At 21.8% G+C, this 23,643-nt stretch overlaps 1 protein-coding gene across 3 annotated transcripts in view; it reads right to left on the bottom strand.

The window, feature by feature from the left end:
• LOC122509895 (beta-arrestin-1) overlaps positions 1 to 23,643 on the bottom strand; it is a 91,523-nt gene that overhangs the window by 66,184 nt on the left and 1,696 nt on the right. For all 3 annotated transcript variants that reach the window (XM_043624203.1, XM_043624204.1, XM_043624205.1), the window contains exon 2: positions 19,213 to 19,325. The gene's annotated coding sequence lies outside the window, so the exon portion shown is untranslated. The remainder of the gene's footprint in view (positions 1 to 19,212; positions 19,326 to 23,643) is intronic.

The following is a 23,643-nucleotide window of genomic DNA, read 5'->3' as shown; positions in this document are numbered from 1 at the left end:
GAAAACCTTATATATATTATGTATATAGGTATAATAGGATACATGTTGTTCTCGACCTAGTTCCAGCAAATTCGTTTGGTAGCTATTCCATTCGGAGTTATCATAAAACCACGGTTACGAGTCTGTTGCTACATTGTGTGCGAAATTGTACCATCATACCTAGTTCACGGGATTAAAAAGGCATTTTAATTAAATTCAATTTTATTAAATTCAAACTGAATTTTAGTTTTTTTTTATTTCAAATATAATATCAGACTGAAGGGTGAACCTTTTTTAAAAACGAAGTTCTTTTCTTCGTCTTCTGTTTTGATGTTCACACAGGGTTGCCACGATTTTGCTCATTTCAAATTCCCTGACTTTTCCAGGTTTTCCACACTGTAAAAAATTTCTGAATTTTATCCGATAATATAAACGGTAATTTTTCCGAAATTAGGGGGAAATCAGTTTTTCCGAATATTGAATAGGAAATATTTCCGAAAGTAGGTGGAAAAATACTAGTCGCATAAAAACCGGAAATTATTCCTTTATTTTCGGCAAAGTATCCGAAGATCGCGGATTTTTTACCAGTTTTTCTGTAACAATTTCCAAAGTTAAATGGAAAAATAATTTTTCCGACAAAAGTCGGAAATTATTCCATAATTTTTTGTAAAGTTTCCAAAGATAGTGGATTTTTCACCAGTATTATTATGAAATATTTCTGAAGCGAAGTAAAAGAACAGTTCTCCCAATACTTAATTGGAAGTATTTCCAAAGTTAAGAGGAAATACACATTTTCCGAATATTTAGTAGGAAATATTTCTTCTTTCCTAATCTGAATTATAGTAAAAAATTCAACTTTGAAAGCAAAAATCAGTAAAAATTGTCTGTTAAGTAATTATCGAATTTTGACTTTCTTAACCATTTGTTAAGTATATCAATAAATTATTTTTTTACATTTAATTTATAATTATTAGTCAACGTTTTTTTCACTAATTACTAAAGAAAAAAATCCGATATGTGTATTTATATACTACTCTTTAAATCTAAAAAAAGTGAAAATTTACTTAGAATACATCAAAAGTATTCCACGTAAGATAATAAGTATATATATATATATAATTAAAAATAAATGAAAAATCATTTATGAATTAGTCTACATGCACGTACTTTTTTACGTGAAAGACTTATGACGTAACTTTTCTAAGAGCATTTTCACTTACTTAAATTTGAAGAAAAATAATTAGTTTATTTTTACTGTTTTAAATTTAAAAACTGTTAAATAAGAAAAATAAATACTATGAATACTATGAATACTATGAATCGGTTGGTCAACAGTTTTAAAGAGATTGAATCTTTCGAAATTCCATAGAAGTTAGAAAGAACAGATTTTACTCCACATGTTTCTTAAAACTGATACTTTGCAGCAGATTCTCATAGCCTCCCTTGGTCGAGCGCGTCTAAGCGTGCGCTCCCAATGGTTGAAGGCTCCATTAAAAAAAACCCTACGCACAGACAGCACTATAAGGCTGACAGTTCAAATCGTGGTAAATAGATAAATAGATACTTCCGTAAAAATGTAAATAATAATTTTTTTAAAATTAATTTACATTTATTTTAATATATCAGAATGTAATATAAACAGTTTTGATTTTTTACATAAATATTCAAATGATTTAAGTAGAATTTCCGAATAAATAGTAGGAAATATTTCCGAAATTCATGGTAGATAATTCCTTTTATTTATTCGGAAAAATTTCCACCGTTTGGGGTTCCGTGCTGTCCGTATTTTTTCGGAAAAAATTCCGAAAAATTTTTTACAGTGCAGGTTAAAAAACGGAATCTTTCCAGGTTTTTAAAACTACATTTATATTTAACAAAATTTTTAATTCAAACCTTTTTGAAATTAAAAATGTTATAAAAAATTATTATAAAACATGAAAATATCGATAACTCCGAGTGATCGATATCTTCATATTTTATAATAATTAAAAATGACCGACTTCAATTCAATTATTTTTTTCCCGAATTTTTAACTAAAATTCTTCTTTATAAAGTTTAAATTAATTATTTTTAATAATTTTTGAAAATTTTTTTTGAAAATTTTCAAATTCTTTTGTTTGCAATTCAATTTTATGAAATTTCATCGATTATTCGGAAATTCTTCAATCAAATATCTATTAGAAAATAAAAACTTCAAATAACTTAAAAAAAATTCAATTAAATTTTTTTAAAAAAAAATTAAATCTACCCAATTTTTAATTAAAAGTATGAAAAATTCAAACATTCAAAGATTGTAATTTGAAACCTTTTCAAAATTGAATTATTTCTATAAATTCACGCTATAATCCTTTCTCCATAAATTTGAATTTGTAAAAATGTTTACTAATTGGAATTAATGACTGACTTTTTGCTTTTTAATTAGTAAATTTTACTATTAAATTAGTAGAAACGACTATTTATTAGTAAAATCTGCTAATTGAAAAGCAAAAAGTCAGTCATTAATTCAAATTAGAAAACATTTTTACTAATTCAAATTTAGAGAGTTTAATATTCATTTATTATCTACAATTTTAATTGAAATTCATATTTAAATCAATTTTTAAGAATAATTTCATTTTTCGAGAAATTAAATTAAAATTGTATTAAAAATAATTGACTCTCTGTGAAAAATTTGATTGAATTGAGAAAAGCTTTTAAAATAATTGAAATTTTGACAAAAATTTTATCAACATTTTTGAAACATTTTTGAAAATAATTGAATTTTGGAGAAAAATTTTTTTATTTATGAATTACGAAGAATTTTATTAAATTTTTTGAAAATAATGTAATTTTTGCACAAAATTTTGTTATTTTGAAGATAATTGAATTCTTGATAAGAATTTTGTTACAACTTTTGCAAATAACATTGAATTCTTGGAATGATTTTATTAAAATTTTTAAGAAGAATTGATTTGTTTAGAAGACTTTTATTAAGAACATTTAAAAATAATTAAATTATTTCAAAATATTTAATTAAAATTGTATTGAAAATAATAAAATTCTTGAGAAGATTTTTAACAACAAATTCTTAAATAATTGAATTCTGTCTTATTATTTTTGAAAATAATTGAATTATGGCGAAAAAATTTATAAATAATTTAATTCATGTAAAATTTTTATTATTTATGAAAATAATTAAATGTTTGCGTAGAATTTTATTAAATTTTTTTTAAATATTTGAATTCTTTTGCAAAATTTTATTTAAATTTTTGAAAATAATTGAATTTTGTAAAAGAAATTTATTATTTATAAAAATAATTGAAATTCTGCGATGAGTTTTATAAGTTATGAAAATAATTGAATTCCAAAAGAGAATTTTTTTATTTTTGAAAATAATTAAATCTCTGTAAAAAATTTTATTATTTATAAAAACAATGGAATTATTGCGAAGAAATTCATAAAAAATTTGAAAATAATTTAATTCTTTCTAAAAATTTTATGAAAATAGTAGATATTATAAATCTTTGAACTGAGGAAAATTTTTGAAAATAATTGAAATTTTGACAAGAATTTTATTAAAATTTTTAGAAATAATTGAATTGTAGGGAAGAATTGCATTATTTAGAAAAATAATTGAAATGTTACGATGAGTTTTATTATTTTTGAAAATAATTGAATTTATAAAAATATTTGTAAATAATTGAATTCCTATGAAATTTTTATTATTTATGAAAATAATTGAATTATTGCGAAGTAATGTATAAAAAAATTTGTAAATAATTGAATTCCTATGAAATTTTTATTATTTATGAAAATTAAAATTGTATTGGAAATAATTGAAATTCTGCTGTGGAATTTTTATTAATGTTGTTTAGCAACATTCAAGCCACAATGTAGTGGCTTTTTTCTCAAATTTTGATCTTTTGCTAACGAGTGGCTGTGGCTGTTACGACTTAAAAGTTAAAATAAAATAAAATAAATCTTTTTTACATGATGTTGTTTAGCAATATCTCAACGATAATGTAGGTAAATTTTAATCCATTAAAATGGACAAAAAATATTTGAATCTTTCAAAATATTTAATTAAAAATAAATTTTATTCATTTGGACTTTCAAAATTTTAGTAAAAAGAATTTAAAAGCATTTTTGCATATAATATTTCAAAGCCGAAAATAACATTTTTTAATTCCTCTTGTTTCAAAAATGGATCTCATTTTTCACTTTTTACAAAAACTACTTTTTTTCATTTTTACCTTTCAAATCAGTTTCATTGGAAAGTTGAGATTTTTTCCAATAAAATATGAAAAAATGAAAGTAGGACAACAATATACTTACTAGAAAATGAAAAAAAAAACATTTTAAAGAGATGTCAAAGTCGATGCATTTTTTACACAAAGCTTCAATGGAAAAATTGCATCGTCTTTGCCACCCTCTTAAATACTTTTTTTTATTTACTCGAAATAAGAATTGCTGTCCTATTTTTGAACTTTAGATAATTTATTGGAAAAAATCTCATTTTTTCAATAAAAATGATAAAAATGAATGTAAAAAGATTTTTTGTAAAAAATTTTATTGTAATAACAAGACTCATAACAATTCTCTATAAAAATAAAAATTTCCAATTTTTAGTATTTCGAAATCCGATTTAATATAGAATTTTTATTTAACAGCATTTTTTTATTCATTACAATCTTCTTTTTAAAAGCAAAAAAAAGCGCGAACTTTTAAAAAATATGTGAGACATATTGAAAGCAGTTTTGCTTCTATACACAACCTGGTTTATTGAATATCAATTTTTTTTTTCCTTTTTGTCATCAATTTGTACACTTTTCAAGAGATGAATTAAACTGAAATATAGTTTTCTTTTTAGAAAGGCAAAATAATGAAAAATAGGAAAACAAAATAAAATTCATCAAATAATGATAAAATACAATGAAAAAAATTTATTTGATTCAAATAACTATTTTCTTGTCTATTATCAAATAAATATTTACTATATTTTTATTTTATCAAATAAATTTTATTTAAGTCAAATAAATTGTATTCGAATAAATAATTCCAGTATTTGAAACATTATTCGCTTTGAATGTAAATAATAATTTAAATAATACTTTAAATAATAATTTAAATTGTTATTTAAATAATAATTAACTCAAATAAAAATTATTTGATTCAAGTAAATATTTATTTGATAATATAAACAAGTATTAATTGGTTATTTGAATCAAATAATTTTTTTCAGTGTAAAATTCATCATATAATGATAAAACAAAATTTTAGCAAATAATAATATAAAATAATAATAATATAAAATAATAACCAAACAATAATAATAACATTTACCGATATTAATTACAATCTGTCATTCAGTTTTCATGTATAAAATTCAGGAATCTTCATCTTCTCCAATTATTAAAATGACAGCTCACTAATCAATATTCTAAAATAGTAAACTCGCATGAAATGAAATATTCTTAAATAAAATACTTTGACAGATTTGAAAATAAAAAAAAAAATTGTGAAAAAAATTTTTTTAATGGTTAAACTTGTTACATCATCGACCGCCTGTCGCCTAGCAATGAACAACTCAATACACACAGGGAATTTGCCCAGGATTCATTCATTGCAATTTGGGTCAAAGAGTTTTCATTCATCTCCCGGTTTTTTTTTAAACAAGAATATCTCTCTATTTGTCTGATATGTATATATAACGATATAAGATGCCTCAAGTATTTTTCATTTTAAATTCAGTTTCCGAGAAAAATTCTTTCGTTCCATGAACATAAACAACAAACTTTTAAATCTGGGGATTTCAGAAGAAGAAAAAAAAAGAATATACCTTGCAAAGCTTTAAAAAAAAATTTATATATTATATGTAGTGAATTATTAACAAAGTTATATGTCTCATAAAAAGCGCATTTTCTTTTTTAATAACTACGTCATTCTCGTATCGTAAAAAAATTTCCTGTTGTTTTTTTTTCTATAATTGTTATACACGATAATTGTTATCCTACAAATTCTATCCAGTTTGTACTTTGTATAATATTATAATTGTATTTTGTTTGAAATTAATTTTCTCTTTTCTCTGTGAATATTCAATTGACACGTTCAAGGTTCGAAATTTCTAAAATTCACTGGCCATTGTTTTTCAATTGTTTGATTGTTTTGCGTGTGCGGCATTCTAAAGTGTATCTTGTAGAATCTTAATTAATCGAGTCTCCCTTTCGTAGATTTCCGGTCTCCGGATTTCCGCTTGCTAATGAATTCTTTTCCATCTTTATACACAATTTTATCGGCATATTAAAAATAAAACGCGTAGAAAAATCGCTATTTTAGTATAGCAGGAAATTTCTTTGAAATAAAATATTTTTTGCTTAAAAAAAAATTTTTTTTTAATTAATTGAAAAATATTAATTTAAAAAATAAATTTTAAAACAATCAATTTAAAAAAATTAATTAAAAAAATTAATCTAAAAAGAATTAATTAAAAATGTAATTTTTACACTCTAATTCAAATTTAAAGTATAGGGCATTCCAGGTGAAATTTAAATTAAAATTTTTTTTCTTTTGGAGCAATTTTTCGATTTTTATATGAAAAATAAGAAAACACGTATTTTTTTGGTTTCTTTTTGAATGAAAATTGTGGAAGTTATGATTTTTTTAAATCCAACTTTTTCAGGATCTGCAAAAAAAAGAAACTATAATAATTTTGGATTTTTTTCCTGTTTATAGAAATGTGGTATTGTTGGTGTTAAAATTCGATTTAGAGTGAAGAAGAAATTGAATTTAAAAAAATCTCAAAATCATTTAATAAGAAACTAAAAAAATACATGTTTTCTTATTTTTCATTTACAATTCGAAAAAAATTGTTCCAAACAAAAAAAACTTTTTAATGGAAATTTCTCCTGGAATATCCCATAAGTATTATTATTTTATCATTATCATTATTAATGTACGTTAATTAAACGTTATTTTTAATTTTTTAGATTAAAAAATTATAATGTTCAAGCGTAAATCGTTTATAAAATCAACAAATTAGAAGTAAAAATACTTTTTGAGCACATATTTTTATCATTTTTAGTTCGAAAAATATTGTACACAAATTTTTTTCATCAATTAAAAAGAAAAATTTCAACGGTGAAGTGTAAACTTTATATTTTTTAAAATAGAAAATCACAGTCGTGAAATTTACAAAGTTTATCATCAATGTATTAAGGAGTAAAAATATTTTCCAGAGCAAATTTTTTTTTTATTTTTCGTTTAGAAAATATTTTATACAGACTTTTCTCATCAAACTTTTTAAAAAGAAAAATTTATAAACAGAAATATTCTATTGTTTCCCGTGTGAAAAATATTTTTTAAAAATATTTTTATCTTCTAGTTGTATTAGAGAAAAACGTGTTTTAAAAGTCTTCGGCTACTGAAAAAGTTGAATTTAAAAAAATCACAATATTCACAATTTTCTTTTAATCAAAAATCAGAAAAATACGTGTCTTTTATTTTTTATATAAAATTCGAAAAAAAAATTTCCAAACAGACAAAAAATTTTGATGAAAATTTTTCCTGGAATTCCCACAATATGTATTATTTTATCATTATCAAAATAAATCCTATAATAAAATTTAAATTTGAAAAGGAAATAAATAAATTCTCTTCGTTTGAATGTTCAGATCGTTGAGAACATCAAAGGACAAGAAAAAAATTCCCAATTAATTAATTATTATTTTTTTTCATTATTATTATTATTATTACTATTATTATTATTATTATTTGAAAATTGTTAATACTGTAAACAAACAAGTTTCCTAGTAATTAATCAAAATAAATATCTCTCGATTAGAGAACATTGCGGCGGATTAAAATAAGCCGCAATGGTCTTAGTTTAATCCAATTATAACTTATTTTAATCCCACACTATTTGCAATAAAATAATATTATTATATATACAGTAAATCAAATAAAGTTTTTCATCATTTCCAGAAAACTCTTTAAATTGATAAGTTTTTCATCTCAAAGTAACTTTCTGAACCCATCAATATTTTCTTTTTTTTCATTCCATTACGATTGCAATATTGCTTTCAACTTTTGTTTGATGAAAAAATTTATAACAAACAAAAATTCCCGCAATCAACTAATTCGATCAGTTTGGACAATTTTTTTCATTTCTATTTTTATTTCTTTTTGTTTTCTCTTTTTACAATATGAAACAACAATAAAATTGTATATAAAAAGAAAACAATTTTATATATTGCAATTTCATTTTCAAAAAAATGAAACAACTGAGAAACGTTGGGGAAAGAATATAATTGAAAAATAAATTCTCTTAAAACTACTTTTTTCTCTACTCTTATATAGAATTACAAGAGAATTTTCTGATGAAAAGAAAATTATTATTCTCTTAACAATTTTTTTTTTCTGGAAATTTTCCTTTCTCATAACATGCGAAGTATTTGTTGAACCTGAAAATTATCTTGTACCATCAGCCTTAAATGTACATTAGCGGTTCTGTCGTGGAATATTGATCATCAATAAACTAGCAGAAGCTTATATTATGTGATGCGTTAAGCGAAATATGTCTTTGGAAAGTAAAATGATTTTCTCAAAAAATAAAAATTTATGATTTACCATAAAAAGGAAAATTTGCATTCTATATGAAATATACATTTAGAAATTATTCTGATAACATTATTAATATTAATAGTGACAAAATCCATCCAATTTTCAAGAAAAATGTGTTTTAAGTAAAAAATATTTTATCCGCATAATTACGAAAAGAAGAATTCTCAAAAAAATTAAAATTATACAACTTAAATAATTATTTTTCTTTTATTCATATTTTCATAAATTTGAATATAATTCTCATTTAATACGGTGAATAAAATCTTTAATCAAATTGAGTAATTTTTAAGAGGGGAAAACAATTTTTCTAAGTATATATATATATAAGAAAATATTTCCGCACTGAAGAATAGCTCTTTCAGCTTGGGTAGTCGAACCCCTCTTTTTTATTATCCCTATATGAAGTTAATTATATATATAGACAACATATGTTAATAGCAGCTTCAAATATGTATGTTTTCCTTTCTGATTTGATTTTAATAATGCTTATAAACAGAAATATATTCCCTATAGATTCACCGATTAATGATAAAAAATATTTTTCACATGGCAAACAATGGAAAATTTCTCTTTCTAAATGTTTATTTTTATAATAAGATTGATGAGAAAAATTTGCATAAAATATTTTTCAAATAAAAAATATAATCAAAAATTTGCTATAAGGAAAATATTATTTTCTTCTGATGATAAACCTTGTGAATTTCCTTAAGAAGTTGAATTTAAAGAAATTGTAACTTCCACAATTTTCATTCAATAAGAAACCAAAAAAATAAGAGTTTTCTTATTTTTCGTACAGAAATCGAAAAAAATTGTTCCAAACAAAAAAAATGTTTAATAAAAATTTCACCTGATGCCCCATATATAATTTATAGATGAGTTTCAAAAATAATTTACATTTTTATAGTTTTTATAACAATATAAATATAATAAGTAATTTTTGCAATTACAGACTTCGCACACTCGATAATTAATTTTAAAAAAGTAGCAAAAAGTAGCTTTCAAACTAAAAAAAAGTAGTAAAAATGTAGCTATCGAAAAAATTAACTGTAAGACGACCAAGAAAACTCGTTTTAGACACTTCAAAAAACTGACAAAAATTCCATTAGATATTTTTTACTTTCCTGACTTTTTCCTAATTTTCATCAAAAATAATTACTTCTTTTTTTATCCTGCAAATAAATTGAACTCCTGCAACGAATTTCATTATTCATGAAATAATTTTAATATTTATAAAAATAATTTCATTCTTGCGAAGATTTTATAAAAATTTTTAAATGATTGATTTCTTTCGACTAATTTTATGCAAATTCTAATATAAATAATTGAATTCCGAAGAAATTTTTATTATTTATGAAAAAAATTGAATTCATACGAAGAATCTTACAAAAAAATTGACCAAGTTGAAGTCCACAACGTTGATCAACGAAAAAAAGTGTTCACTTAGTAAATTAATTAAAAATGACGCAGCAATATTGACATAAAAATATTTAGAAGAAAAAGATTGATGTTTATATTTTTATAATAATTATTTTATAATTAAATATTAAATTAAAAATAATACTTGATTTCATTAAATAAATTTTTTTCGTTGATAAACGTTGTGGACTTCAACCTCGTAAAAATTGTTAAATAATGGAATTATATTCGGAAATTTTATGAAAATAGTAGATATTAAAAATCATTGAATTCCGAAAAGTTTTTAAAAATAATTAAATTTTACAAAGAACTCAATTAAAATTTTTTTGACAATAATTGAATTCTTTCAAGAAGAAATTTATTACTTTTAAAAATAATTGAATTCTTGTGATGAATATTGTTATTTATGAAAATAATTAAATTTTGCAAAGAATTTTATTTAAATGCCTCAAAATAATTGAATTTTCGGAAATAATTTTGTTATTTATCAACATAATTGAATTCTTTTTCAATTATTTATGTAAATAATTGAATTCTTAGGAAGAATTTTATTAAAATCTAAAAGAATAATTGAATTCTTTCAAAAAAATTTAATAAAAATTGTATTTAAAATAATTGAATTTTTTCGGAAATAATTTTGTTATCTATCAACATAATTGAATTATTTTACAATTATTTATGTAAATAATTAAATTTTTGGGAAGAATTTTATTAAAATTAAATTTGGTTGAAATAATTCAATTATTCTTTTAGAATAATTGAATTATTTCAACCAAATTTAATAAAAATTGTTTTTCAAATAAATCATTTCCATCGAACAATTTTATTAAAATATTTGAAAATAATTGTATTCCTGTGGAAAATTTAAATATTTTTGTAAATAATTGAATTCTTTCAAAGAATTTTAAAAAACAATTTTTTGTATTAAATAATTGATTTGTTCGAGGAATGTAATTAAATTTTTAAGAATAATTATATTTTTTGAGCAATTCCTGTAAAATTGTAATAAAAATATTTGAAATCCTGCGATGAATTTTATTATTTATGAAGATAATTGAATAGTTGCTAAGAATTTTATTAAAATTTTTAAAAATAATTGAATTCTTAAGAAGAATTTTATTATTTATGAAAATAATTCAATAATTATTGTGAAAAATTTTATTAAAATGTTTAAAAAGAATTGAATTTCCGTGAAAAATTTTGTTATTTTTGAAAATAATTGCATTCTTCATAAGAATTTTATAAACATTTTTTTAAATAATTATTTTTATCGAAATATAATAAATAGATTAAATAATTGAATTCTTTTGCGAAATTTTATGAAAATACTAGTTATTAAAAATAATTGAATTTCGAATATTTTTTGAAAATAATAGAATCGTTTTAAAGAATTTGATAATTTTTGAGAATAGTTTTTTGATTTCTAGTATTAGCGAAATTAAAGTAGTGGAAATTCTAAAAAAAAACAGAAATAATAGCTTTTGGTGGTTGAAATTTAAAAAAGTACCCAAATAGTAGATGAGTGCTAAGCCTGCAATATTATGTAAAAAGAATATTTCCTTCATTTAAACGTCCCAATATCATGTAAAATAATGTTTAATATTGAAATTCTTATTTAAAATAATCTATTTCACAATTTTTATTGAATTTCATACTTATTTAATGAGGGAGAAAATTGTATATTTAAATTTTACCCTCACTTTTTGTTGATCAATAATTAATAGACCGACTGAAGTTGAAATTTTTGATTGTAATTGACTTTAGTTGGTTAATTAATTTATTGTTCCTATAGAAACGAGTTTTATCTTTCTCTCTCTCTCTCTCTCTCTTTCTCTCTCTCTCTCTCTCTCTCTCTCTCTCTCTCTCTCTCTCTCTCTCTCGTCGTATAGAGCCACAGAGATAGAAAAACTTAATTAAAAGCAGAAATAAATGTTTTGAAAGTTACTTTAAAGAAAATCAAACTCAATATACTGCTTCCTCACTAGAAAACTCGAGTTATTGTGTAAAATTACTTTCGCACAATATAAGAGTGTGCGAGACTCGACAAGTCTTCCTATAAGTTCGTTCTATTACACACCTTTTTACTTGGCTATAAACGAACTTTATAGACTGTCGCGCGTCATTTTTAGTTGAAACGTGAAAAAGAGAAAAAAGCCCTTTAATATATTTCACAAGTGCGCTGTTGAAAAAATGTACGATAAAAAATGGAAAATCCAATATTCGAATATAGTGTCAAAAATTTTTAATATATTTCAAAACGAGTTTTGATTAATTTCTTCTCCTTTTTCTTTTTCCTTTAGCTGCCACGTGGATATTTTAAAAATTGTTCTTGATTTTCTTCTTTAGCATCGTAAAATTAATTTGAGGTGATATTCGATAATAAATGAAAAAAATTTCAAATTTTTAATTAACTAATAACATAGAGTGTTTTCAGAGGAGAGAGAATATACAAGTTTGAAGAAGTCTAACAAAACAACAAATAAGCTCGTATTAAAAAATGCAAAAAATTTTCTTCGAGTGCGAAAATAAACACAATAATAATAAGAAAAATAATATCAAAAATAAAACTAATAATTGTCTCTACCTGCAATAATAAAAGTTAAATAGAATCTGATAGAATATAGAAAAATAATCCAGGATATATACTGAAATGGATAATAAACTCTCATGAAAGCTCTTAGAGATATAATGATGTCCTAATCATATCAATAGGATAAGAGGCGAAGCTCAGTTGGATAAAAAGAGGAAAGTAGAAGAACTACGTTTAAACTCAGAATGGTATATAAAAATGAAATCGACATACTAAGGCAGATTGGATGAGCACACGTGTTATCTTTGGTTCGCATTTTCTTTTGTAAATCGATTGAATCGCAGATATATTCTAGAATTTTCTGCATATTTCTTTTCTTATTCCTCAAGGACTTGCTCAATAAAAAATAATAATAAGAAAATAGAAGGAAAAAGAAGCAACTCGAAATAAGAAAATCTTTAAAAGAATGTTAATATATGTAAAATAAATTATAATAATATTCTATTCTTTAATATAATTGAAAAAAGCCTCTTTCTTTCTTTCTTTCTTTCCTTCTCCAGCACAAATTATATCACTTCTCTATAGGCGCATTAAATAAAAGAAAGAAACAATTATGATCGAAATTAAATTTACAGACTCTAATTCACTGAAAAATTAATATACCAAAAATTATCAAAGTTCAAATGAATTATATTCTTATTCGATTTTCCATAAAATTTAAAATACCTGTTAAAATATTGATTTACTTTGGAGGATAATTAAATTTCAAATTTTTTAATCTCTCCTTAATTCAGTTAATGAATCACGACGATAATTGGTATGGAGAAAAGTTTATTAAATTAAATTTTGCACAGCGAACTTAAATCTAATAAAATTAAATCAGGATTGACGAAAAATTTAATTTCTTACTTCCTGACAGAATTATTTTCTAAAAATTTTAGCTAAAATCCTTCTCTAATTTTTCAATTATATTATTATTAATAAACCTTGCACTATTGCCAAAATTCAATTTTTGAAATTTTCAAAATCCATAAATATCCAATTATTGAAAATTCATTTCTAGAATTTTCAACTAAAATTCTTCTTTAAGTCAATTTTTTAAAAATAATTTTTGAAAAAGTTCTTTGAGAATTTACAAATCCTTTTTTTTACAATTTAATTTTACGAAATTTCGATTATTCTCACATTCTTCAATTAAATATATTAGAAATTAAAAACTTGAAATAATTACAAAAAATTCCATTAAACTTTTTCAGAAAAATTAATTCTACAGAATTCTTAATTAAAAGTATAAAAAGGTCAAATTTTCAAAGATTTTAATTTGAAATTCATTTCTAAATCAACATTTATTTGAAAAATTTACAAGAATTAAATTATTTAAATGCAAAAATAAATATTTTATTAAATAATTGAATGTTTCTTAAAATTAAATTTTCATAAAGAATTTAATGAACAAATTTTTAAATAATTTAATTCTCTTGACAAATTTTAATAAAATTTTTAAGAATTATTTCATTTTTCGAGAAATTTAATGAAAATTGTATTAAAAATAATTGAAATTCTGCCAAGAATTTTATTAAAAGTTTTGAAAATAATTGAATTTCTGAGAAGAATTTAAAAAAATAATTTAAATTTTGACAAGAATTTTAGTAAATTATTGAACGTAATTGAATTTTTGAGAAGAATTTTATTACTTTTGAAAATAATTGAATTCTTGAAACGAATTTTATTAAAATTTCTTTTTAAATAATTGGATTCATTTGTGAAATTTTATTGAAATAGTTGACATTAAAAATAATTGAATTTTGACGAAAATTTATTACAATTATTTTTAAAGAAATTGAATTGTTACAAAGAATTTCTATAAAATTTTTGAAAATAATTTAATTCTTTGAAGAAATTTAATTGAAAATGTATTGAAAATATAGGCAAAGGTTTTTAAAATATTTGAATTTCTTTAATAAATTTTAATACAATTTTTATGAATAATTTCATTTTTCGAGAAATTTAATTGAAAATTGTATTAAAAATAATTGAAAATCTGCCAAAAATTTTAATAAAATTTTTGAAAATAATTAAATTTTGGAGAAAAATTGAGTTTTATTATTTATGAAAATAATTGAATTCCTGTAAAGAATTTTATTATATTTGTAAATAATTGAACAATAATTGATGAAAATAATTTTGTAAGTAATTGAATACTTGTAAAATTTTTATTATTTATGAAAAAATAATGAAATATTTGCGTAGAATTTATTAAAAATTTTTTTTAACTAATTGAATTTCGATCATAATTTCCTGACTTTTCCAGGATTTTTCAAGGCTTATAAAATTCCCCTAACATTTCCAGGTTGCGTGACAACCCTGACTCCTAAACCTTGCACAATTGCCAAAATTCAATTTTTGAAATTTCCAGAGCAATAAATGTCCAATTTTTGAAAATAATTGATTTTCGGAGAAGAATTTTTTTATTTTTAAATATATAATTGTTTGTCCAGAATTTTTTAAAAAATTTTGAACATAATATTTTTCTACCTGTCACTCTGAATGCACTTTTGTTTGGAAATTAAAAACAAAAATATAAAATTTAAAATAACAATAGTCACACAGTTAACAATGAATAACAATAAATAATCATAGTCATAATAGTTCTCTGTAAAATAAATCGTTAAATTTTATTAAGCTATTTAACAAACAATATCTTCCTTTACGATTATGACAAACTCCTTTTTTTCTTCCTATCACACCTGAGTGATCTTTGCAACCATAAAAAATTGTCACGGAAGTTGTGGGAGGAAGACCGTTACATTTGTGTTGGTAACGCCAAGTAATATCCGGAGAGCTTATTGGCCACTTCAAAAGAGGCGAAATTTACGCAAAGAAAAAAAAACAGCAAATTCAAAACAATAACAAACTAACAAATAAATTTACACAATGACATCTTTTTCCTTCTTTCTTTTCCTTTTATTTTTTATTTGCAGAGAATATTCAGTGCCTCGTTAACTTTCAAATTGAATAGCAATGAACTTACTTAGTGCTTGGCGAAAAAAAGACCTCTTTTTAAAATACATCAAAACCGAAGTATGCTTCAGAGAAATAAATTTTCACGAGCTGAATAATTTAAACAGTTTCCTACTTTCGTGATAAAATTTCTAGGGAATTTCGCTGAAATTCAACCCCTTTTTGGGTCAAACATCGTTAGGTAAACGTAAGTGGTGTGTCGTGTGATGTTACTAATTGTGTTAAAAGTGAGGGCAGAGGAAACGGACATACAGAAAATCAACCCTAGCTCAACAAAGTTGGATTATTTCAATGTGCTATATATATGCATAACTAGAGTCTCAAACCACCGCATCATTTCTCATGAGGAAAAAAAGGTCAAATTTATCGTCGCATGACTTTTCAGTTATTCTCTAAAAAAATCTCATTAAAAAGGAAAAAAAAATTCTACTTCCTGAATTCGATACTACGAAGAAGAAAAATATTCACATTTTTTATCCTAAAAATGACAAAACTGAAACTTTTTTTTCTCCTTCTTTATAAATAAAAATAAACTGGGTCACACGATAAGGGAAACCCTAAAAAAAAATAAATAAAGATAGAAATCTTCAGTAAATGTTTTCCTTTTTAATACATCTATTATTCTACTTAAACAATTTTCCCGATCTTTATCAAATTCGAAGAAGGTTTAAAAAAGTAATCTGTTTGGCAAGTTTTGAAACTCTCGGGAGAATAACTTTGACCGATTGACCACTTTAGTAGTTGAGCTGTTGATTGCTTTTAACCAGTTGAAAACATTTTTCTTTTATTATGTTTGGGAAGTATAGTCATATCAGTATTGCGCGGCAGTTTTGTGGTTTCGATTTCTCAAACTCTAGATAAAGTTTATCTTGATAAAAAGATTCATAAATCCGATTATAATTGAATCTCAGATTCAATTCAAGAAATTTATATCTATTGGTTAACAATATTCCCCTTTCAAATATATATATCATGACGAACTTTAGTTATAAATAATAAACTTATATAGTTCGCTTCACTGAATTAGCATTGTAGTATCTTAGTACCCAAAAGTTTTGTATATAAAGGGAACAAAACTTCTTTTCCGGCTTTAAACGTATACTTCCTGTTATACAATAAAAGAAAAATTTAATTAAACCAAATTATAACTCTTGGTTCAAATCTTGACCCAAATAAAAAGTTGCAAACACGACTGCACAAAAATTAAGTACTTAAACATAAAAATAAAATATTAAAAACGTAAAATTTGTGGCAAAAATTAAAAATTGAATACAGGGTTGTCACGCTTTTGCTCTTTTCAAATTTCCTGACTTTTCCTGACTTTTCCAGGTTAAAAAACGAAATTTTTCCAGGATTTTAAAATACATTTATATTTTACCAAATTAAATAATTCCCTGATTTCCAGACAAAATTTTTATTTTCTTCCTGACTCTATAAAGAACTATATTTTTAAATAAATATTTAATCATTATTATTTTTTCATAGAAGTTAAGATTTTAAAAAATGTTAAATTCAATAATATAAGAATATTATTAAAAAAACATGAAGATATCGATCGATCTTCATGTTTTATAATAATTAAATCTTGCTACTTTCTTACTGTAACTTCTTCAAAAATTATTTTCGTTATTTCGATTATTCATTTCTAGAATTTTCAACTAAAATCCTTCTTTAAAACAATTTTTGAAAAAGTTTTTTGTGAATTTTTAAATCCCTTTTTTAAAACTTAATTTTACGAAATTTCGATTATTTTGATATTCTTCAATTACATATATTAGAAATTAAAAACTTGAAATAATTAAAAAAAAACATTCCATTAAACTTTTTGAAAAAAAATAATTCGACAAAATTCTTAATTAAAAGTATGAAAAGTTCGAATATTCAAAGATTTTAAATTGAAATCTTTTGAAAATTGAATTATTTCTAAAAATCTACGCTATAATGCTTTCAATATTCAATTATAATTTAAAATTTTAAGTGAAATCCATTTTTAAATTCATTTTTATTAAAAAATTCCAGGAGAATTCAATTATTTAAATACGGAAATAAATATTTTATTAAATAATTGAATGTTTCTTAAAATTGAATTTTCACAAAGAATTTAATCAACAAATTTTTAAATCATTGAATTCTCTTGACAAATTTTAGACAAATTTTTGAAAATAATTTCATTTTTCGAAAAATTTAATGAAAATTGTATTAGAAATAATTGAAATTCTGACAAGAATTTTATTAAAATTTTTGAAAATAATTGAATGTCGGAGAGAAATTTTATTCTTTATAAAGATAATTGAAATTTTGACAAGAATTTTATTAAAATTTTTTAAAATAATTGAATTTCGGAGAATTTTATTATTTATAAAAATAATTGAAATTTTGATGAGAATTTTATTAAAATTTTGGAAAATAATTGAATTTCGGAGAAAAATTTTATTATTCATAAGGATAATTGAAATTTTGTAAATTTTTTAACTAAATTGAAGTTTTGTGAAGAATTATATTACTTTTGAAAATAATTGAATTCTTGAGACAAATTTCATTAAAATTTCTTTTTAAATAATTGGATTCATTTGTGAAATTTTATTGAAATAGTTGACATTGAAAATAATTGAATTTTTCCAAAATTTATTAAAATTAGTTTGAAAGAAATTGAATTGTTATAAACAATTTCATTAAAAATTTTTGAAAATATTTTGAAAAAATGTTGAAAAAATTTAAGTAAAAATGTATTGAAAATATAGGCAAAGGTTTTTAAAATAATTGAATTTCTTTAATAAATTTTAATACAAAATTTTTAAGAATAATTTCATTTTTCGAGAAATTTAATGAAAATTGTATTAAATATAATTTAAATTCTGCGATGAATTTCATTTTTTATGAAAATAATAATTGAATCCCTGTAAAAAATATTATTTATGAAAATAATAAAATGTTTGCGTAGAATTTTATTAAAATATTTTTCAACTAATTAAATTCTTTTAGGAATTTTTATTAAAGTAGTAGATATTAAAAATCATTGAATTGTGGAAAGTTTTTGAAAATAATTAAAATTTTTCCAAGAATTTTATTTAAATTTTTGAAAATAATTGAATTTCTGAGAGGAATTTTACTACTTTTGAAAATAATTGAATTTCTGCAATAATTTGTAATTGCTCGAAAATTCAATTTGTCTTAGTGTTTTTAACTAAAACATCTACTTATGAAAATTGTAAACGCAACTCCTTTAAAATTTAATTAATTTTGAAATATTTAAGTAAAATTAAATTTCTAGAATTTTTAACTATAATTCTTCTTTAAAAAAATTATTTTTATTAATTTTTGAAAAAGTTTTTTGAAAATTTTCAAATTCATTTGTTTACAATTCAACTTCACAAAATTTCGATTATTCGGAAATTCATCATTTAAATATTTAGAAAATAAAAAAAGAATTTAAAAAAAAATTCAATTAAACTTTTTCAAGAAAAAATTAATTCTACAGAATTGTTAGTTAAAAGTATGAAAAATTCCAATTTTCAAAGATTTTAATTATAACAATAACTTTAGAAAACAAGAATTTTCCAGGTTTTCGATAAAAATTCCCTGACTTTTCCAGGCTTTTTCAAGGTTTATAAAATTCCCTTACATTTGCAGGTTTTCCCTGGAATATTAATTATAAGAGAAAAAGTTACCTTGAATCCTTACGAAGAGCAAATTCCCTGAAGTTCCTTAGAAAGTCTTCTTCTTCCCCTTACTTCCGTTCACAATAAAGATTGGTATTTTATGGAATCCAAAATCAGCCGTCCTGAAAATCAATTTAATTAAACTCCTTTATTTAAAGTCTAATTGAAGTAAACAGCGTGTAATTTAGATAAGTTTCAAGCATGCTTCTTCAATATGGATCTTTCTATATATATGTATATTAGAAGAATGGTCGGATTGCGGTTTCCTATCTTCTCCGCGAGTAAGGTTTCAATAGCGAGTTTCAAACTGTTCTGAAACTTGAAAACCTAAGTGACGTACTACATACATATAACTTGAAAGCTCAAATTTCATTATCCTCTTAATAGACACGCTTTTATCTGAGACTTTTATTCGTTATCGGACATTCTATCCTATTTTCCATTGTGTTGCACTCATTAACAGAAAATAAAATTACCGCTTCTCATCGTGTTTCTTCTTTTTATATAACAAAGCTTCCTCTTCAAGGAGCAAAACTATATATATAGCCAAAGTCGTGAGGTGAAATCAAAAGCATACAAATGAAAAAAAAAGAATAAATTCTGAAGAACTGATGAATTGCGATGTATTATATCAAAGTTTCAAAAGATTCACTGAAAGACGAATACAGTTGGAAAAATAATTAAATACTAGAATCGGATGCTGGATTATACCTTAAAAATCATTTAAGAAGGAAGTTGACATGACTAATTTTAAAGATTTTTTCATACTTTTGTAATACACTGCGAAACAAAAAATTTATTTGATTTAAATAACTGTATACTTGTCTATTGTCAAATAAATATTTACTTGAATCAAATAAATTGAATTTGAACCAATAAATTCAGTCTTTGAAGCAAATACCATTTAATTGACTCAAATAAATTAAATTAAATTAATTATCCGAAAATATCAGTAACTTCTTTTTAAAATAAATATTTAATCATTATTTTTCCCTAGGAATTAAGATTTTCAATTTAAATCTTTTTAAATTCAATAATTTAAAAGAACATTATTATAAAACATGAAGAAATCGATTGCTCCGAGTCTTTCACTCGGAGTGATCGATTTTTTCCTGTTTTATAATAATTAAAGATGACCAAGTGATAAAATCATTATTTTATAATTACCTATATTAAAAATATTGTTACTGTAACTTCTTAAAAATTATTTTTATCATTTTAATTTAATTATTATTTTTTAGAATTTTTAACTAAACTTATTCTTTAAAGGAATTATTTTTAATAATTTTTAAAAAAGTTCTTTGAGAATTTTCAAATCCATTTGTTTACAATTCAATTTTAACCAAATTTAATTTAATTGAATTTAATTAAAAAAATTTTTTTAATTTAATTTAATTCTTTAATTCTTTAATTCTTTAAGTAAAAACTTGAAATAATTTCAAAAAAAAAATTCAATTAAATTTGCTCAAAAAAAATTAATTCTACAAAATTGTTAGTTAAAAGTATGAAAAATTCAAATTTTCAAAGATTTTAATTTGAAACCTTATTCAAATTCAATTATTTCTAAAAATTGCAATTATTTGTAACTTGTCCGAAATTCAATTATTTTTTTTTTTTGAGTTTTTAACTAAAATTTTTCTCTAAAACAATTATTTTTAATAATTAAATATATATTAAATTCTCTCAGGATTTCAATTATTTAAAATAAATGTAATAAAATTCGTTGCAAGAATTCAATTCTTTTCATATAAATAATAATATTCTTTACAGGATTTCAATTATTTTTAATATAATTTTTAAGTAAATTCTTCAAAAAATGTAATTAATTAAAAAATTTTTATTAAAATTCTTGGAAAGAAATAAATTAACAATATTATCAATTATTTTTAATAATTTTTGCAAAAGTATCTAGAGAATTTTCAAATCCATATGTTCACAATTCAATTTTACGAAATTCATTTTTAAATCAATTTTTATTAGAAAATTCTACGAGAATTCAATTAAATACAAAAATAAATAATTTATTGAATAATTGAATGTTTATTAAAATTCAATTCTGATAAAGAATTTTATCAACGAATTTTTAAATAATTGAATAATAATTTCTGGGATGAGTTTTACTATTTATGAAAATAATTGAATTCGTAAAAAAAATGTTATTATTCTTGAAAGCAATATAAAAAATTGTATTATTTACGAAAATAGTTGAATTACTGGGAAGAAAATTATGAAAGATTTGTAAATAAATATTTACAAATTTTTTAAAAAGATATTTATAAAATATTTTTTATAAATTGTTAATTAAAAGTATGAAAAATTCAAAGTTTTAAAGATTTTAATTTGATACCTTTTCAAAATGCACTTATTTCTAAAAATGCATGCTTTAATGCTTTTAATATTTTTAATTATTATCTAAAATTTTAACTGAAATTCATTTTTTAATTCAATTTTTATTAGAAAAATCTACGAGAATTTAATTAAATAAAAAAATAAATAGGTAATTTATTGAATAATTAAATGTTTCTTTAAATTGAATTCTCATAAAGAATTTTCTCAACGAATTTTAATAAAATTTAAAAATAATTACATTTTTCGAGAAAAATAATTGAAATTCTGTAATGAGTTTTATTATCTATGAAAATAATTGAATCCCTATAACAAATTTTATTATTATGAAAATAAATGAATTATTGCGAAGAAATTTATAAAAAAATTTTGTAAATAATTGAATTCCTGTAAAATATTTATTATATTTATAAAAATAATTAACTGTTTGCCTAGAATTTTATATAAAAAATTGTTTAAATAATTGAATTCTTTTGGAAAATTGCATTAAAATGGTAAATATTGAAAACAATTGGAGTAAGGAAACTTTTTGAAAGTAATTGATTTTCGCAGAAGAATTATATTATTTATAAAGATAATTGGACAAGAATTTTATTAAAATTTTTGAAAATAATTGGATTTTAGAGAATTTTATTATTTATGACAATAATTGAAATTTTGACGAGAATTTAAAAAAAATTTTGAACATTATTGAATTTTGGAGAAAAATTTTATTATTTTTAAAGATAATTGAAATTTTGACAAGAATTTTATTAAAATTTTTGAAAATAATTGAATTTTGAAGAAGAATTTATTTTTAAAATTGAATTCTAATAAAGAATTTTATTAGTTATTTTTAAAAAAATTAAATACTTATTATGAATGTTAATAAAATTTCAATTTCAATTTTTTAAATTGTTTTTAAATAAAATTCTTTCATAAATCCATTATTTTTAATAATTAATTAAATATATATAAATACCGTTTATGTTTAATAAAAATTTATACAAATTTATTTTTATCCCAATTAATTAAACATCAATTATTTTTAAGTTCCTCAGTTTTAAACTTCATTTATAATTGAATATTATAATTGAATAATTATAATTGAAATAATAAACATAAATTATAAATTCCAACAAACAATAAATCAGATAAATTATGATTATGATTCCCCTACATAAATATTCATGCAATTTCGTTTTTTCATTGTCGTTATACTAAAATACTTGATATTTATGATCGATTGTTATTTAATGTATGAAAAATTTCATTTCCACTTGTCAAGAGTTTGACTAATGCAAATTGAGAAAGTATAAGTGAGACAGAGTTGAGAAGGTTATTTTGTTTACGATGTTGGTGATTAAAATTTATGTCCTTTTTAAATAAGTATATAAGTATATATAAGTAAATTTGCAATTTTACACTTAGAATTGGAGAAAAGTTGCACTTTGAAGATTAAGGGGGTTAGTTTTGTGCGCGAGCCTGAGAAAATATTTATGCCCGTGAGATTCCTTTTAAAGGATCTCACGATGCCCGACCATTTTCCCATGGATTTCATCCAACCGGTTCCCGAAAGGTAGAGATGCTTTTAACGCGAGAATAGGACATTCAACCTGTGCGATTTGGCCCTCTAATTTTTAATACTGTTTCTAACATAATCCTTTCAAATTCAATTCATTACGCTCAATAACACTGTCTGCCCACTCAACTTCCTCCGATAATAACAATTAAAACACTCTACTTCGTTTCAATAGTTTCTGATATTTTTTTTTTAAAAAATCGCAATGTGCAGAAATTTATTTTTTAAATAAACTCGAATGGGGAAGAAATTGTTTCAAAATTATGTATAATAATAATTTATTCAAACGAACTTCTGTAAACTCAATGGAGGTGTGTTGATTCAACAAAAATCTATGATCAGACGGCTATCTGTTTGATTCTGTTTCCAAACAAAAAGTTACAATTCGTGAACTCGAACACGAGTTTCTATTTAAAACTCAACTTTCTGTATAATCAACTTTTTACACTAATTAACCTCTAAACTCTAATTGTTGAGAATAATTTTTCAATTAACATATATGTAAATACTGATAGTAACAATCAAGTGCAATT

Source organism: Leptopilina heterotoma, unplaced genomic scaffold (assembly GCF_015476425.1).
Source record: "Leptopilina heterotoma isolate Lh14 unplaced genomic scaffold, ASM1547642v1 Lhet_64, whole genome shotgun sequence".
Lineage (NCBI taxonomy): Eukaryota > Metazoa > Arthropoda > Insecta > Hymenoptera > Figitidae > Leptopilina > Leptopilina heterotoma.
The sequence above is the reverse complement of the archived record's forward strand: the minus strand, read 5'-3'. Positions and strand labels throughout refer to the sequence as shown.